General features: G+C 42.2%; 1 pseudogene; it reads left to right on the top strand.

Moving 5' to 3' along the window:
• Positions 1 to 19,836, top strand: part of LOC102267788 (histone-arginine methyltransferase CARM1-like) — a 136,948-nt pseudogene that overhangs the window by 22,136 nt on the left and 94,976 nt on the right.

Below are 19,836 nucleotides of genomic sequence, written 5' to 3'. Positions count from 1 at the left end.
GCTGCAGGCTCTGTGAGCAGCAGTGGAACAGCTCCACTTTTCAAAGACCAGCATAAGCAGTTTCTACAGCCACTATGGCTGGTCAGCAAGGCAAGCAAGCATTCCATTCTAGCTGCAAAAACTGAAGGTGTTAGAAACATCACCTCAGCCAGGAACCCAGAGTCAGTCTCGACCTTTTCTTATACTTTCCAGTTTCCAAATTCTTTCGTGTCTATGAATCCAGCATTTTTGCGGCTCTTCTCTTCCCCTTTGTCCCACAGCTGATTCTTAGTTCTCATTCTTACTGTGTCTTTTCTAGAGTATTGCAAATATTTTCCAATTAGTTTCCCCACTTGTACCAGTTAAGATAACTTTGGCCTCAAGTAGGAGGAAATCCTATTCAAATTGGCTGAAATGCTGGAGGTAGTGAGATTCTGAGGTGTTTTAATCCAATTCCTCTGAACATCACATTTAAATTTAATCATTTCCAAGAAGGAAGTAACATCTTTCTTGTGTGTCTGTCTTAAAAGGCATAAAATTTTCCAGTAGCTCCCAACAGACTTCCCCTCTGGTTTTATTAGCAATATTGTATTACACACAACATGTATAAAAGCCATCACTGGCAAGAGAAAAAGAACCACTTATGATTGCCTTGAACCAGTCAGGCTCCTTCATTTGGGACTTGTTGTTCAGTTGCTCGGTTGTGTCCGATTCTTTGTGACCCCATGGACTGTGGCACACCATTCTTCCCTCTCCTTCACTATCTCCCAGAGCTTGCTGAAACTCCTGTCCTTTGAGTCAGTGATGCCATCCAACCATCTCATCCTTTGCCACCCTCTTCTCTTTTTGCCTTCAATCTTGCCCAGCATCAGGGTCTTTTCCAATGAGTCAGCTCTTTGCATCAGATGGCCAAAGTATTGGAGCTTCACCTTCAGCATCAGTCCTTCCAATGAATATTCACAGTTGATTTCCTTTAGGATTGACTGGTGTGATCTTGCAGTTCAGGGGACTCTCAAGAGTCTTCTCTAACACCATGGTTCAAAAGCATCAATTCTTTGGTGCTCTGCCTTCTTTATAGTCCAACTCTCACATCCACACATGACTACTGTGAAAACCACAGCTTTGACTAGATGGACCTTTGTCGGCAAAGTAATGTCTCTACTTTTTCATATGCTGTCTAGGTTGGTCATAGCTTTCCTTCCAAGGAGCAAGCGTCTTTTAATTTCATGGTTGCAGTCACCATTAGCAGTGATTTTGGAGCCCAAGAAATAAAGTCTTTCACTGTTTCCATTGTTTCCCCATCTATATGCTATGAAATTATGGGACCAGATGCCATGATCTTAGTTTTTTGAATGTTGAGTTTCCCAGGCTGGGACTGGGGATGGCTAATTACACAGAGGGAGGTTCTGATAGGAAGGAAGAAGGGAATGATGGTGATTAGGAACTCCCAGTGTCTGCTTTACTACCTGATATCTTGCCCTCCAATCTATGCCACGCTGATGTTGCTGAAATCCAACTATGAAATAATTCTTCCACTGAAAACATTTTTATGGTCTTTCTTTGCTTAAGGATTAAGTCCAAGCTCTTAGTGTCATATACAAGACCATTTACAATCAAGCATCACCCTTTGCTCTTGCGCTGTTAATTTCTCAACCATTTGCCCAACTTCTGTCTCTACCACACACATCATGCTCCTGAGAAAATTTGCTGAGTCCCGAACATCACAGGGGAGGCTGGCGTGCTGCAGTCCATGGGGTTGCAAAGAGCTGGACATGACCGAGTGACTGAAGAACAAACATGACTGGCTCTGTCATTCACTGGTGCCTTCATATGCTTTCAGCTTGGAACTCCTGCCACTCCCTCCCTTCACATGCACACATCAACTTAACTGTCGATTTTCACTCTTCTGGTCATCTCAATGACCAGCTCCTTAGTAGAGCAGACTGTTCCTCTTTCATGCTTTCATTGTGCCTGTTAAAATACTATCGTTGCTACTAGAACACATTATTGTACTTCTCCCTACTAGACAGGTTATTTTCATCTCTGCATTTCCAGCATCTAGCAGTATTTGGCACAATGGGTAGTAGGAGTCACTTCTGATGTCTGATGAATGATTGTGTGCCAAAGGGTTTAGAGCTGAGTGAGCTTGTCTGAGTCTGTGGGCAACATATGAAGGGGGATAATCATGGGGAGGGAAGCTGAGAGTGATCAGCGTCTCTGTATTTTCCATAATAATAGAGAAAAGTAGTTGGAGAACTGGTGAAAGGGTGGTGAAAAAATTGTTGATGAATTTATCTGTTCTCTGCCAGAAGAAACATGGTGGGGTGAAGCAAGGGTGCTCAGAAGTATTAAACATTCATTATTTAAATACAGGCAACCCTTTTGTTGAAAGCCAGCTTAACTGCACAACTATTGTAGAGTTCTGTCTTATGAGGAGCTGTCACTGAGGAACTCTTCTGCCGTAGTGAAAGTGCCAATTATCTGAACAGCATTTAAACCTAGCTGTGGAGCCCACAAAGGGATGTCTTCTGTAGCTCTTGAGGTGATCTGGAGTTTTTCTTCTCTGACAAAAGCCAGAGTGAGAGATGTGGTGGCCTGCAGAAGGCTGTGTAGTTCAATCATTCTGTTCCTACCTAGAAGCTGTTCAGTCAACCTATTAGTTAGCAGTTTGGTTGTTGGAAGAGTTGGGGGCAGTCTGTGGGGTAGGGAGCCCATAACTATGGGCTATGAGCGCATCATAACCCAGATAGCTATGATGATAAAGTACATGACATTGCGAAAGCATGGGGTTCTTGTAACTTGGGATGGTTCAATAGTGGTGTCTGTGGATGTAATACAATACTGTCTGGAAGAAGCAGCAATGACCGTGAAAGTGCCAAGTGGTAGGACGCAATTTAGGAGTAGGAGGCGTACAAAAATGACAGTTAGGGTTTGCAGTTCAGGGCAGCCACTGATACCCTCAAGCAAATAAAGAAACAGTGAATATGTAACAGCTGGCATAACTTGAAGAATTGATTGTAGGACAGTCAGGACCTCAATCTTGGAAGATAGTTGTAAAGCTGGTAGCATGAAAAGAAGACTAAATGTGACCGATATTACTGTAGCCTAAACAGCACACAGAAAAAGCTTTGAACCAAACTGGGGGAAGTGGCTAATAGCATAACGTTTCAGTTAGGTACATTTGTTTTTATCTTATCTCTGCCCATTTATTAAGTGTATGACTTCAATTCTGTCTAATTTTCAGTCTCTCTATTTGTACTATGGAGAAAATAAGGTGCCCACGTTTGATGGTCACCATCATGCATAAATAAGGTAAAGGTGCTAAACAAGCATAGTACAAAGTAAGAATAATAATGGTGCATGTTTATTTTCACTTTATTATTCCAGGGTAGTTGTGTTTCATGTTTTCATAAGGGCCTGGGTGTTCTTTGTTAATTTTAACCTAGTAAATCCTGATAAATATCTCTGAACCCTCTTGGAGCTTTTTTAGCCCTGTCCAAACATTTTGCAAGATTTCTTTGCCCAGGAAACCATAAGAGCATGCAATTAAAATCATCTGTACATGTGAAATGACCTTATCTTTTTAACATTTTTTAAACTTTATTTACAAACATATTCACAGAACTTTGGACCATTGTTACATGGACCGATTGTTGACTTTTCCCCATTAGTCCTGGCAAGGATTTCATACCATTTTCTGCTGCTGCCCCATATGAACCCCAACGTAGTCACTTCTATAGTTAACTGCCTGTGTATCCAGGGGGAGCTGAGGATGAATTCTGTCTCTAGAGGAACATGGTAAACCAGAGCTAACTAGATTGTAATGTGATGATGGTATGGCACCATCAAAGAAAAGTCATCCTTTGAAGGATGCTTGTTAAGATCACAAGGTTGAAGTGGATGTGTTATGCTGGTAGACGGTGCTTTCCCACGGAGGTAACGGATTTGCACTGTGTCTTTTGGATCATGAATATGTTCCTTCTCTGTGGTAGTGAGACCCATTTCTATTTGTTCAGTTTGTTTAACAAAGATTTAGTGAATGTACTGAGAAACAGAAGTCTCTCCTTTAATGAAGCTTAGGATCCAGGACAGGGAGCAGAAATTAATCAGACAATTTCTCCTTGAATGAAAAAGTATAACTGTGGTGAATTTTGCAGAGGGAGGGCTTGAGTAGGTGATGATAAAAAAGCATAGAGCGGGAGCACTCGACTTAGCCTGGGAGGGGAGTGAAGGTTAAAGAAATATTCCCTGCTGGGGAACAGAAGGAAGAGTTGGTGTAATAGCCAGGGTTCTTGCAGGAGAGACATGGCATACCCGACAAGGTGTTTCAGGAGAGTTAAAGGACAGGACCATTTACCATGCTGTGGGCAGAATATAGGGAACCAGCATGAGATGGTGAAATTCCCTAGCACTAGCAAGAGTGGGGACCTCTTACCACCCCTAGGCCTAAAGGAGGAGAGAGGAAGCAGTGGTTGCTGGAAACCTGAGACAATAGTCAGAGCTGTAAGGAATGGAAGCTCAGCAGAGCCATGGCTTTGGTGGAGGAGACACAGCCAGTCTGTGGAGACCCAGGAGGGAGATGGTCAGGAGAATAGGTCCCCTGACCTCCTGCCACTCCCTCTGACCTTGGCTGATCCCAGCCAGAGTCCAATAACATGGAGCCGTCAGAAATGTTTAGTCAGAGTGTGGTGTGGTCAGACTGGGCTCTCTTCCTAGTCCATGCTTTCCTCCCATTTGTGCAGAAGGGTGGCCATGATGCCACTGAGAGCTGAGCATTGCATTCCCATCCAGCCCTGCCCCTTACCAGCCACGTTACCTCTGGCTGAAAACAGTCTCTCCAAGCCTGTTTCCTTCTCAGTACAGTGGGGCCCTACCACGTACTCTGTATCCCAGGGAGGCATAAGGACCACATAGAGAGCGTCAAGGGAACGTCCTTTGGAAACTACACACTGCTTTACACTTGAAAGGGGATTTTATGACTCCCTTTTGCCTCTATCTGAGGGGAGAGAGTTTTCTCTGGGACCAGGAAGTATAAGGTCCTCAAGCATACCCAGTTCTGTGATGGCCTCCCAATGGTAGAATAAAAAATGGGCTCAATATAATCTTCTGTGAGGACAAGAAAATGTGATTAGTGGCAGCTCCAAGGCTTCCTGAGGTGCCAGATAAGAAGGTGTAAAAGAATTATCTGCATTAATGCCCTCTCTCCTCCTAGTTGGAAACCCCAGTTGGAAAGGGCCAAGAGAGTCTGTTTCCATTAGAGGCTGAATATTTGCTTTGACTCTTTCATTTTTCACCAGAGAATGTATTCTCAGCCTCCCTCAGCTTTGTTTCCAGCATTTCATGGCTCTACGTCGACAAGGCAGAATGTCCTTCCCTCTCCGCTCCCTCTTCTACAAGCCCCAGACTGAAAATTCACTTGTTAACTTTTAAAATATACACACAAGCGGGAAACAGATGGCATTATCTGGATAATGCTAGAAAACGATCAGATTCTTTTTCAAGGGCTATGCTCTGTTTTGAAATCACCCAAATGAATAAAGTTGTTTTGACTTGAAATTAGTTATTGAAATAAGGTATTTGGGAATAGTTTTCAGCCCTTCTCTAGATAGGGTCAGGGTCTGTCAAAGCGTCTTCCTACTTAAAGTCCTAATTTGGCAAAAAGTTGAACCACGTCAGGCTCCCTCTCACCTCTTTTCTCTCTCTCCTCATTCCCTCTCTCCACTGTCTCTCTCCTAGTGGTTAAACATGTCTTTTTTTTTTTAGTCTGCAGGATCAAGAGAACTGAAATACACTCCTCTAAGATGTGCCTCGTGAGACCCTAATAAAATGTTCCCTTCACACATTTCTGGGGCACCTGTCACCAGAGCAAGCAGGTGCAATTTCTGTCGTGTCTTAATTTTGTATCCCTATTTTGGACTGAACATAGAATCGAAGGTGTTTTATTTTTAATTGAAGAAGATTCTGGGAAAAGTCTTCCGGGTGTGGTGCATCTTTTGAGGGGGCCGTGGGTTGCACTGTCCAACCTACAGAGCCTCTGTTCTTTAGCCAGCAGTCGTGAGTGTTCTTGCAGTAAACCAGGACCATGTGAAGATGATGCTCCTAGGGAGGATGGGGAGAAATAAATAGCGGTATTTCTAAAAGGATAGGCAGCCTGACGGCAAATTCCAGAGACTGGGTGACATTTTAAATTGGTAATGCTCCTAATTACCCAGGCCCTAGGAGACGGTATGGAATACAGCCACAGCTCTAGAATTAATACAAGTGAGCACTGTGAGCCCATTACTAACAGCATGTTCTCTTAGAATAATGGCACCGAATCTGTGTCAGCACAGTATGATATTGCAATTAAAACACACGCACACACACATGAATGTGTGACCTCCAATATTTCCTACTTTTTGGGAAAATTTTCCTGCTATAAAAGTAAAAGTAAAAACTGTTATAAATTTTCCTGAAAAAAAAATTAATACTTTGTTTGCTTGTCATTCATTGCCTCTTGGTATTGCTGGGTTAAAATGTCAGATTTATAACAATGAACTTAAGTAATCAGCGTGTGATTTTATGAAACATGAGCTTGGAAGGCAGAAATGCCCAGATTCAACTCCTAGTTCCCCTGCTTATGCTGGGTGAAATTGGGCTCATTCAGTGTCTCTGATTTTCAGTTTAGTCATCTTACAAGTGGGCACGATAATGTTATCTATTCATACATTTATTGTGAGGGTTTGAGCCACGTGAAATGCCTTGCTCAAAGCTAGTGCTAAAAGATGCTAAGAATAAAAGATACGGCAGAAATACAGAATCCTAAGGTTTCAACCATCAGACTGAGCTTTAGACCTCAGCTTCAGCAGTGTGTGGGGCCAGAGATCCAGCCCATACCATCCACCTCTTCCTCTCAGCATGCAGGTCCAGATATTGGCTTGTCCTTTTGTGCCAGTGAGTGGTGGTTTTGTTGATTTAAATCCTAGAAGAAAAGTTTCTGTAAATTCTATCTGTCCACTGTCTTAATACCCTTCTACCCTTCATATAAACCACCACAACTTTTTGGGGGGGACCTAGAATGAAAGCTTATATCCCAGTTTATGTGGGTGAAAGACTTTATCTTCAGTTTTCTTCTGAATATGTATGTGTATACACACACACACACACACCCCCCTGCGTGTGTGTGTGTGTATGTATATATATATAATTCTAAGAATTATTGGAGACAGTTTTCATTTTGTTCATGTTGATATTTAGGATAAGCAAGTTCATTCAAGATGCTCTACTTTTATTGGTCCTAAATATCCTAAAAGCAAACCATGTAACAAAGAAACTGTAGTAATGATAGCAATAATTTGAGAAAAACCAATTATGTGCCAAGTACTTTGGATACACTTCATATTGATCCCTACAGCAAAACTTAAAAGGTGGGAGGTACTAGCCGTGTTTAACATATGAGAACAGGGAATCTCAGCAAGATTCATAACTTGGCCAAAGTAAGACCACTTGTAAAAATCAAAGCCAGTGCTTTGTCTGCTGTCAAAGCTCCGGTGTGTTTTCACCGCTTTTTGTCTTCTCATTTCCTTCCAGGTTGTTTTGGATGTTGTTTGTGGATCAGGAATACTGTCACTTTTTGCTGTACAGGCTGGAGCTTGTAGAGTCTATGCAGTTGAGGCTGGTTCAGTAGCACAATATGCTGAGGTAAGTGGTTGTATTTTTATAGTGGACTGAGTGATGGACTTTTCAAGGTAAGTCATATATAAAAGAATTTTTTTTTACCAGTCTTATCTTTTTTTCTGTTGGGATGTTACTGCTAAAGGAACCCGCCTTTATTGTAGTAATTGATAATGAAAACAATTATCTAAAAAAGTTCACAATACTAAAAATATAATAAAACTTTCTTCTTCCCTATCCACTGGGTGGCAGATGGGCCTGGGGAAGGCAAATACTTTCTTATCTTTAAAAATGACCTACTAAGGTGAGGAGGGCTTCCCTGGTGGCTCAGAAGGTAAAGCGTCTGCCTGCAATACAGGAAACCCGGGTTCGATTCCTGAGTCGGGAAGATCCCCTGGAGAAGGAAATAGCAACCTACTCCAGTACCCTTGCCTGGAAAATCCCATGGGTGAAGAAGCCTGGTAGACTACAGTCCACGGGGTCACAAAGAGTAGGACACGACTGAGCGACTTCACTAAGGTGAGGAGTCAGACATCCCTGGAGCTAGGTTGATTTTTTTCTTCAATGCTGTACTGACAGTAACTGTGCCACTCACTTTAAATTTCAGTTTTGGTTTAAGGGATGGTTGCTACATGGTTGTAGTTGGAGCATGGAGACATGTATGTTTCAAGGAGCTTTTTCAGATTGCAGATTCTGACTGGAGGACAGGGAGATGCTTTGTTTTAAATGTGGTGCTCCATTATCATTATGAAATGTGTACAAATATTGGAGAATAAGTCAAAGTCAAGAGTCAGTAATAGTAGCTTTCAGTAATATTTGGATGTAATAATAACCCAGTCAAGCTGCAGAGTTGGAAGTGTGTGTGCACAAACGTGATCAGAGTGATGTGCTTATCATTCACATGTGGAGGAGGCCTATGCTTAAGTGAGGGCTAGAATTGCAGATAGAAAGGGAAGCTTGCCTGCTGCTTCTGAGGAACATCCTGAAACTTTCCTCTGACCTGGGACAGTTGGTAGCTCTGAGTGATGGCTGAGTTTGGATTGAATGACCCAGGAGGAACTGGAGACCAGTAAACAGCATGCTGTGTTTGGAAGGAAGGAGTGCCAGGGCCTGATGGCCAGCGTGTTGTTTCACTTCCTTCTTCCAACAAGCCTTGGATAAAATATTTTTGGTCTTTGGCTTGCTAACCAATTCTTAAGAGTCATTTCTATTAAATATTGAGTACACACAAAAGAATATTTATTAAATGTATACCTATTATTGGGGGCCTCCCTGATGGCTCATTGGTAAAGAATCTGCCTGCCAATGCAGGAAACACAGATTCGATCCTTGGGTCGGGGAGACCCCATGGAGTAGGAAATGGCAACACACTCCAGCATTCTTGCCTGGGAAATCACATGGGCAGAAAAGCCTTGTGGTCTACATTTTGTGGGGTCAGGAAGAGTCAGACATGCCTGAGTGAGCACTCACTTACCATACATTTTAGTATTTGTAAAATGTGTACATTTGTAAAATATCAAGAATAACGATACAATGAATATGTGTCCACTATGTCTTTTAAGGACTAGGCCATTAGCATTTCTATTAAAGGTTCATGTGTCTTGTCCTGTTCAGTCTTTTCTGCCCTAAACAGAGGTAACCACTATGTTGAATTTTTGTTGGTCATTTGCATGCTGTTCTTTATAGGCTCAGAGGGTAAAGCGTCTGCCTGCAATGCAGGAGACCCGGGTTCCGTCCCTGGGTTGGGAAGATCCCCTGGAGAAGGAAATGGCAACCCACTCCAGTATTCTTGCCTGGAGAATCCCATGGACAGAGGAGGCTGGTGGGCTACAGTCCACGGAGTCGCAAAGAGTCAGATATGACCGAGCGACTTTACTTTCACTTTCTTTATAGTTTTACCACACGTGTTTCTATTCCTAAAACAAATCTTAATGAACTTTCCATAAATGGGATCATAATGTATGTATCCTATAATTTGCTTTTTTAACCCAGCATGTTGCTTCTGAGGGTCATTTTGTTGATGCATACAGCCCTCATCAATGTTGGATAGCATTCTGTTATATGAAATGCATTAAGTTGCTAGTGCAGTATACTGTTGATAGAATTTGGATGACTTCCCTTATACAAGTATTATTGTGAGTATTCTTGTACACACTCTCCACCTATCTCAGTATATACCCAAGAGTAGAATTGATGGGTAATAGGGCATGTATACTTGACCTCTGTTCTGTGATGCCAACTGGTTTTCCAAAGTGGTTGTTCCAGTTTGCACTCCCTTCAGCAGATAATGAGCGTGCTGTTATTCCACAACGTTGTCAGCACTTGATATTGTCAGGCTTTGGACTTCTTGTCAATCTGGTGTTTATCACATATTTGTGGTTTTAATTTGTATTTTCTAACCACTAAAGACTTTGAGCATGGTGTTTGACCATTTCTTCTCTTCCATGAAATACCTGTTCCAGTTTTTTGGACAATGTTTTTTTTTGAATTGTTTTATTGTCTAATTCATTTGTGGGAATGATGTGTATATTCTGGATATTAATTCTATTCAGTTTTATATGGGAAAAAATATCTTCTCCCAGTTAGTACCTCACCTTTTCTCTTCATGGAGTTCTAAATAAGATTTAAATACAGAATTCTAAAGAGAAAAGAGAAGAAGAATATAAACTTACATAGAGAGAACCCATAGATAAAAATGTCTCTGCTTCACTGTTTGATAGATTTCAAAATGCAGTCTTAAGCAGAAGGAGCTGCATGTAGACCTTTGCCTCGGGGGTTGTGCATTCATTTAATCACATCTTCATTCCGTTGCATCCACAGTTCTGTTTCTTGGGAGAGTATAGGAGAAACAGAAATAATTAAGGAGTATTCTTGTGTTTAAAGAGCTTCTATTCTGATAGATTGATGTTGTTGTCTCTTGTATCAGATACCAAAAAAAGATAGAGAGAAGCGTTAGAGATTTCTTCTTTCTCATAGTTTATTTTCTCACATATTTAAGGTAGCTTGAGACACACTCTTGACAGTTATTTTTAAAAATGTAATGCCTTTGGTTGTAATATTTTAAGGGAAGAGAGGAAGAGATTAGCTTGAGATCCTCACGCACTCCCTAGACACAGTCCTGTCCCCAGCCCCAGCACACAGCCCCAGTCATCACCAGCACACCATAGGAGGAGCTGTTCCAGAACCATCTGTGATTGGTTTCTCCAAGAGAATTCTCAGCCTGATTAAACACGTCAGCGGGACAGTTGCCTTCTTGCAGAGCAGGGCTACCCGCACAGACACTTTTACCCAGTAGGTCCACTGGCTAATTATAAATGTCTCTAGCAAGAAGCCAATATGGAGAAGAAAAGAGAAAGAATTTAAAATGGTAAAACTTTGTATTGTTTTAAACTTTGAAACTATTTTAAACTATTTCACTTCAAGCTTACAAATAAGTTGTAAAAAAATAGAAAGTAATTCAAAAGCTTCCCAAGTTCTCTTTAGCTTGATTCACCTCTTGTTCAGGTTTTATCCCATTTGCTTTATCATTTACTCTTGCTCCACTGTCACCATCCAGGAACACACATATACATGAATGCTGTGCTGTGCTAAGTCACGTCAGTCGTGGCCCACCAGGCTCCCCCGGCCCTGGGGTTCTCCAGGCAAGAACACTGGAGTGGCTTGCCATTTCCTTCTCCAGTGCATGAAAGTGAAAAGTGAAAGTGAAGTCGCTCAGTCGTGTCCGACTCTAGCGACCACATGGACTGCAGCCTACCAGGCTCCTCCATCCATGGGATTTTCCAGGCAACAGTACTGGAGTGGGGTACCATTGTATACACAAATATGGGTGTGTGTGTGTATATGTATATATTATATATATATATATGCAGATAGAGACACACACATTTTTTCCTATGGGTCAGTTATGTACATCATAGCCTTTTATCCTTAAACATTTCAGTGTGTGTTTTGCAAGAACAAAACCATTTTCTTAAATAAACCGAGAAGAATTCAAAAGTGAAAGGAGAAGCTATACAATGACTTGTCCATTGAGTCTTCTGATGTTACTGAACAGGTTTCAGGGAGGCCTCAACTTGAGCAGAGATACACTGTCATCCTGGGCGTTGAAGCAAGAACAGTCTACACTTCACTGCCTATTTCCTTGCATGGTATTTCCAGGGAGACTTGATTTTTAAAGCATTTAAACCAATGTTCTAAAGAATTCTGAAGCATCATCATTTCTTTTATCTTTGGTTTTAGCATGCAGGGAGGATTTTTGTGTTTCTGTAATCTTCCTGTGTATGGCTAGGGCAGGTGGGGGACAGGGGTAGTTTTCCAAATGCTGCAGGGACTGTAAAGTATCCTTGAAATCCTTGCTGGCAAGTCTTCTCTGCCCCTGAGGCCTTCCTGGCGTGTGGTCCTAAGGACAGGCTAGTTATGAATGCATTCGGGGCCAGGGCTGGTTAGAATCTTCGTGAAGGAAGGCCATGTTCCTGACTGCTACTGTGGGTGTCATGCAATGCCCACTGTGGGCCAGGCCTGTCACCCTTGCGGAGGAAGATCTGCACCAGGGCTTGGTTTCTGCTTCTTCCGCTGACACTTGTCTGTACAACTTGTGGATGGCACAGGCGAGTGTGAACAGCACAGAAAAAATTTCCACTCTAAGAATAGGCTTTGCTGGCCGCTCAGCACACAGCGCGTGGTGGTCCTTTCCACCTTTTCATTATTCAGTAATTGAACCAGCAGACATTTATTTCTTTCCTCTGGAGTCTTCATTAAATTGCTCGGAAAAGATAAAACTGTAACAAGAAAGAAAAATGTACAAATTTAGCTACCATTGCCTGCCCCTGGATTCTTCTCACAAAAGGCTTCTGGGCTTTAAGTAAACAGAATATTTTCAGTTTGCATTGAATTCAATTTCAGTCGCATTCAGTGGCTAAAGCTGATTTTGTAAGGGCTGACCCTCAGATGATGAGATGGTGGAAATGACTCCTTGTCTGGAGGGCACGCACATTTAGTCATTTTTTGCGGGATAGTCGTGAACCTGCCCAGGTGCAGTCGTGTGCTCTCACCCTGGGCCCCATCTGACATTTCTGGGTCAGTAATAAGAGACCATCTTTGTCCAAGAAACAGGGCAGAACTAAAGGTCTCCCCTGAGTTCCCAGCCTGTGAGTCGGCCTACCTCAAAAGGGCAGCTATTACTTGTTCTCTTTTTCTTTTCTTATGAAACATAAAGCTGAAGCCCTCAGCATATAGGCCAAATGGGAGTGGGGAGAAGGCATTAATCAAATGTATACTTGTACATAGTCAAGGAAGAGGGTGTTTCTTAAGTTAAAATTGTACACAGATGCCTCTCCATCTCAATGATAAATTCTTTGAAAGGCTGGAAATTAAAAGACTATGAGAGTAAGCAGTCATGAATAGATTTATGTATTGTAATCAGCTTAAGCTTACAGCAAAGCTCTCTGGCTCTTAAATTTCACAATGTTCATAATCATTAGTGGGCCACTTAATTAGACTTTACTAGCACATAGTTCCTACCGATGTCTCATTAGGATGATTTTTAAGGAGTCAGACCAAGTATTTCTAGGTCATGAGTAGTGGAATTAAAAGCAGGTAGAATTGGAAATGTTGTGACATTGCATTTCTAAATCTACTGGGTTCATAATCTAGGGCTGCTTTGTCTAATATGGCAGCCTTTAGACACATATGGCTCTTTATATGTAAATATAAACTCATTTTTAAAATTAAATTTCTTAGTCTCACTAGCTGCATTTCAAGTGCTTAGTAACCACAAGTAGCTAATGGCTATTGTAGTAGACCGTGAAAGGATGGAATATGTCCCTCACCAAAGAAAGTTTGAGTGGGTAGTACTGATGGAGAGGATGCAGGTGGCCATACGTCACTGCTCTGGCATGGGATGGCAAGGCTGGTGGCTGTGTTCAGTGCCAGGTGTTGGCAGCCATGGCCAGATCAGACTGGTTTGGTGTTAGTTGAGACAGCCCTCCCCAGTCCCTCTTGCTGTGGGCATTGTTTATCTTTCCCTTATTTTTGTGTAAGATCTGGCTTAGAACAGGTTCCCTAGGAAACAGATGGTGATGCACAGATTTACATGAAGGAAATTCATTGCAGAAGGCTCTCAGGAATCTGACCTGTGAAGGAACTAGGATAAAATTGGGCAGAGGAGGAGTTAAGCTGCAATGTAGTTGGAATAAAGAGCTCAGGCAAACCCACAGGGAATTCTTGAGCTGGGGAAATGTTTCAGAGTTGAACCACCTTGAGGCAAGGGCTTTTATGCTTCACATTTTTTATATACACTTCCTCAGGAAGGAGAGGAACCTGGGGGAAGGTGGCTGTCCTGGGCCAAGGGAAGTTTGTAGACCAAACCTCAGTTGAGAGCCATCATCTGCAGCATTCCCAGCCTCTGGGGAGTGATGCCTTGGTCCTGAAGGAAGAATCTGCATGGTGTGCCACAGCAAGTACTACAGGATCAGGATTCAGGATCCTGACTTTAGTCTTCAGACAGGAAGCTGATGGAGAAGAAACATAATAGTAAATCAAGGAGGAGGGTCAAAGTGATGGAGCAGAGGGGGTGATACTGAAGGCATGTGTGAGCCCAGGGGTGATTTGTGGTGTGTGCTTTTGGGATGGGCAGAGGTTACCTAGAAACTCAGTCGACATCTGATCTGATGCACTTTGTACTTTTCTAAGCTCTGTGCGGACACAGAGTACATATGAGTTGTGATTTCTCCCCTCCAGTAATTTGTCCTCCAGTTGGGCTTCACACAAGTGAAATTCTTGCCATAGGACAGTAAACGCCAAGTGCATATGACTGGTAGAGACAAGAAATGTCACTGTAAGGAACAATTCCCATCAGCTTGGCTGTTTAGAGAACCATCAGATAAGAGGTGTGATTTGGCTTGAATCCTTAAAGATGTAGAGAAATGAACTGCCTCTCTTTCCATTTTCACCTCTTACTGCCAACAATGAGATTTTTGAAAAACCCTTGAGTTCTCATGGGGTTCTACCCTAAATATTTTGCTAATCTTTTCACAAATAATTGAAGGTCATTTATTGAAAAGGTCGTTGTAATTTTTAATCTTGAATACTAGAAAGAATGTATACTTTGAAGTTTTCTGATACAAGTTCATTCTTTGAGGTAAGGAGGGTTTTTCTCCGTTTTTTTAGACACCAAAAGTCTGAGTCACCAAATTCCATTCAGCGCATCAACACTTTTTATTTTTGCACTGTTAATAAAGTTAAAAGGTGGCCATAACAAATCCATTAAAAAAAATAATAATACCCATTTTGCATAGTTGGCTTTTTAGAATTTAGGTTGCATTTCTATATCTATAAACTCATAGTTCTTCAGGAAGAGTCTTTGAGGTGCTTGGGGCAGATAATATCATATCCACATGACAGATGAGGAAGAACCTTGGAGAAGTTAGGTCATGAGGATTGGACATGGCTTCTGAGACACAGACCCTCACTGCCCCCTCCTTCTTCAGCATCCAGGTAAGCAGTGACTAGTGGTTTCCTTGGAGGTGAAGAGGTGAATGTGTTTTCCAGAAGCTGGAGCTCTTACCCCTGTAGGTATTTCATCCAGGAGCCAAGAGAAAAGCATCTTTTTCTTCTCAAGCTATCTATTGTGAAGTGCTTAAACAGGCAGGTAGGTCTGCCGTATAAGAAGGAAACCTTCCTCTGTGGCAAAATCAAGTAGCAACACACTTAATAGGGGAGCTGTTTGAGGTAGTCTACATGGAATGCCACCCCATTTGCCACAAAACCCTGCCCAGAAAATAATAATTCTTATAGCTGGATTGGTGATGGGTAAGGCAAGAAGGCCTTTTGGGAGAGAATGTCAATGCCTCTTCATCTCACTCAATATTCTCTTCCCTGTAGGGTAGGTCCTCAACACCTTTGCCAGTATTATTAGTGATTATGCAGGTTCTGGAATCATACAGCATGAGGTTTCATTCTTGATCCATGGCCTAATGGATGTGTGACCTTGACAAGTGTATTAGTTTCCTAATTGCTGCTGTAACAAATTCATAGAAAATTAGTGGCTTTAAACAATGTGTATTATCTTATAGTTCTGGAGGTTAGAGATTTGGAGTGGGTTTCATGGGGTAAGATCAGAGTGACACAGAGCTGTGCTCACTCTGGAGACTCTAAGGGAGGATCTGTTCTTTGCCTTTTGCAGCCTTTGGAGGCTGCCGGCCTCACTTAGCCAGTGACTACATCACTCTGCTTCGGAAGCATCACTTTTTTTTTTCACTCTCCTGCTTCTGGCATATAAAGAGCCTTGTGATTATATTGGGCCCACCAGGATAACCCTGGTAATCTCTCCATCTCAGAATCCTTAATTTACTCCCATTTACAACATCGCTTTGCCATGTAAAGTAACACATTTGTAAATTTCCAGCGAATAGGATGTAGACACTTGTGGGGATTGTGGGGACTGGGGGGAGCTGTGATTATTCTGCCAACCATAACAAGTTACTTGATCTTTCTCTACCTCATTTTCTTCACCTATGAAATTGCAGATAATGATAATCCCTCATGAAGATATTAAGAGAACTGAATGAGAAAATCAATGTCTGACATTCTCTAGCAATTTTTATTGCCGTCATGGTTATTATCAGCATCATTATGGGGGTCTCATTTCATCTCTGTACAGATCAACTGAGCAGGGAGGCCAGGCCACAGTGGGAAGTATGGGACCAGGCAGAGCACATTTTTCAAATGTGTGTGTTTAAATTGAATTTTGAAATTTCCTTTCTTACTCCTTTGCATTTTTTTACATTTCAATAAAGCTTTATTTATGAACACTGAAATGCATTTTTCTTAAATGGAATTTTATTTAATTTTCATATGTCAAGCTGTATCTTTTTTTTTTTTTTTTTTTCCCAGTCATTTAAAAATACAAAAACCATTCTTAGCTTGCAGGCCATGCAGAGAGAGATGGTGGACCAGATCTTCCTGTGGGCGGTAATGCTGACTCCTGGTCTAACATAACCCTAATTCATAAAGAGCAATTTTTTTTAGTTAAGTAGCTGATATATGTCAGGTCCCATGCTATACTTGGGGACTGTAATGTCTGTATTTAGATGTGGTCCTTGTCTTCGTGGAGCTCATGATAGAATAACCACACAAATATATAATTAGAAACTCTTAAGTAGTGGTTATGAAAGAAAAGTACAGGGTGCTCTAAACTATAATTTGTATTACTCCTTTTTAAACCTTTTCAAAAAAATTCCTTTATGTCTTTTTGGCTGCACCGGATCTTTGCTGCTGTGCATAGCTTTTCTCTAGTTGCAGCAAGCAGGAGCAGAGGCTCCTCTCTAGTCGCAGTGCTCAGGCTCCTCTTGTTGCAGAGCATGGTCTCTAGGGTGCACAGGCTCAGTAGTTTTGGTACACAGGCTTAGTTGCCCCACATCAAATGGGATCTTCCCAGACCAGGAATCAAACCCATGCCCCTTGCATTGGCAGGCGGATTCTTAGCCACTGGACCACGAGGGAAGTCTGGTATTATTCCTTTTCTAATATCCAAACATTATAAGATATACAGGTTCCCAACTCTTCTCAAAGCTTCCGCAGACTGGGCAGGGCAGCCTGATAAGCAGTTCTCTGATACCCAGTTCTGAGAAATTCATAGCTGTTCCAATGTCCTTTTCCTAATAGGAATTTCCCTTGCTGGCCCAAATATGCAGTTATCCTCAGATGGCCTCAGTACTGATGACTGTTTGGAGGAACCCCACCACTTCGGCATCAGAAAATAGTGAAGTGGCCCTCAGGCAAGGATGCCTTAGGATCCCCCCCCAGCAGGGGTCCTGTAACACATATTCTTTGCTTTCTGCCATAAGGGTGGTGTCATCTGCATATATGAGGTTGTTGATATTTCTCCTGGAAATCTTGATTCCAGCTTGTGCTTCATCCAGTCCAGCATTTCACATGATGTACTCTGCATATAAGTTAAATAAGCAGGGTGACAATGTACAGCCCTGACATACTCCTTTCCTGATTTGGAACCAGTCTGTTGTTCCATGTTCAGTTCTAACTGTTACTTCTTGATCTGCATGCAGATTTTTAAGGAGGCAGGTAAGGTGGTCTGGTATTCCCATCTCTTGAAGAATTTTCCACAGTTTGTCGTGATCCACACAGTCAGAGGCTTTGGCGCAGTCAATAAAGCAGAAATAGATGTTTTCCTGGAACTCTCTTGCTTTCTCAATGATCCAGCAGATGTTGGCAATTTGATCTCTGGTTCCTCTTTTTTTTCTAAAACCAGCTTGAACAACTGGAAGTTCACAATTCATGTACTGTTGAAGCCTAGCTTGGAGAATTTTGAGCATTCCTTTGCTAGTGTGTGAGGTGAGTGCAGTTGTGTGGTAGTTTGAGCATTCTTTGGCATTGCCTTTCTTTGGGATTAGAATCAAAACTGACCTTTTCCAGTCCTGCGGCCACTGCTGAGTTTTCCAAATTTGCTGGCATATTGAGTGCAGCACTTTCACAGCATCATCTTTAGGGTTTGAAATCTTGCATAACAGAAATTAAATACCCATTGAAAAACAATTCTGTGTTTCCCCTTCCTGTAGTGCCTGGCAATACTATTCTATGTTTCAATGAGTTGGACTATTTTACATACTTGATATATGGGGTATGTGCATGCTAAGTTGCTTCAGTCATGTCTGACTTGCAACCCCATGTACAGTAGCCCGCCTGGCTCCTCTGCCCATGGGATTCTCCAGGCAAGAATACTGGAGTGGGTTGCTGTTTCCTCCTCCAAGGGATCTTCTCAGCCCAGGGACTGAACTGGAGTCTCCTGCACTAGCAGGTGGGCTCTTTATGGGGAATCATACAGTATTTGTTCTCTTGTGATTGGCTTATTTCACCCAGCATTATGTCCCCTACGTTTATTCAGATCAGATCACATTTTTGCAAATGGCAGGATTTCCTTCTTTGTTTAAGGCTGGATATTACTCCTTTGTATATATATACCACATTTCTGCTGTGAGTAATGCTGCAATGAACATTGGTGCCAATACCTTTTCAGTGTCCTGATTTCACTTCTTGTGGATATATACTCACAATTGAGATTCAAAGGTCATACAGTAGTTCTGTTTTTAATTTTTGTGGGAACTCCAGTTTTCTATAGTGGCAGCACAATTTTATATGCGTACTACCAATGTATAAGGAGAGTACCAATTTTTCCACATCCTCACCAACTTGTTTTTTGGCTATTATTCAGTTCAGTTCAGTTCAGTCGCTCAGTCGTGTCCGACTCTTTGCAACCCCATGAGTCGCAGCACTCCAGGCTTCCCTGTCCATCACCAACTCCCAGAGTTCACTCAGACTCACGTCCATCGAGTCAGTGATGCCATCCAGCCATCTCATCCTCTGGCGTCCCCTTCTCCTCCTGCCCCCAATCCCTCCCAGCATCAGAGTCTTTCCCAATGAGTCAACTCTTCTCATGAGGTGGCCAAAGTACTGGAGTTTCAGCTTCAGCATCATTCCCTCCAAAGAAATCCCAGGGCTGATCTCCTTCAGAATGGACTGGTTGGATCTCCTTGCAGTCCAAGGGACTCTCAAGAGTCTTCTCCAACACCACAGTTCAAAAGCATCAATTCTTCAGCGCTCAGCCTTCTTCACAGTCCAACTCTCACATCCATACATGACCACAGGAAAAACCGTAGCCTTGACTAGATGGACCTTTGTTGGCAAAGTAATGTCTCTGCTTTTGAATATGCTATCTAGGTTGGTCATAACTTTAGGAAACAGCAATCCTACTTAAGGTGATGTCTTGTGGTTTTGATCTGTATTTCTCTGATCATTAGGAGAACAACACCCCTTTTATGTGTTTTTACTTAGTGGGTTTCTGGATCAACTATTATTTGAAGAAGTGTATGGAGGGCTTCCCTGGTGGGTCAGATGGTAAAGAACCCGCCTGCCAACACAAGGGACCTGCGTTTGATCCCTGGGTGGGAAAGATCCCCTGGAGAAGAAAATGGCAACTCACTTCAGTACTCTTGCCTGGAGAATCCCATGGACAGAGGAGCCTAGCAGGTTAAAGTCCATGGGGTCACAAGAGTCAGACACAACTGAGCAACTAATGCTTCACTTCTGGAGGCTAAAGCAACCTTTTGAAACTGATGTCCAGTTTCCTCAATTTCCAGAGGGGGACCTTGAGAAATAAGGGCCTTCCTACATCGACAGTTGCCATTCCTC

The sequence above is a fragment of the Bos mutus genome, chromosome 8 (genome assembly GCF_027580195.1).
Source record: "Bos mutus isolate GX-2022 chromosome 8, NWIPB_WYAK_1.1, whole genome shotgun sequence".
NCBI lineage: Eukaryota > Metazoa > Chordata > Mammalia > Artiodactyla > Bovidae > Bos > Bos mutus.
The sequence above is the reverse complement of the archived record's forward strand: the minus strand, read 5'-3'. Positions and strand labels throughout refer to the sequence as shown.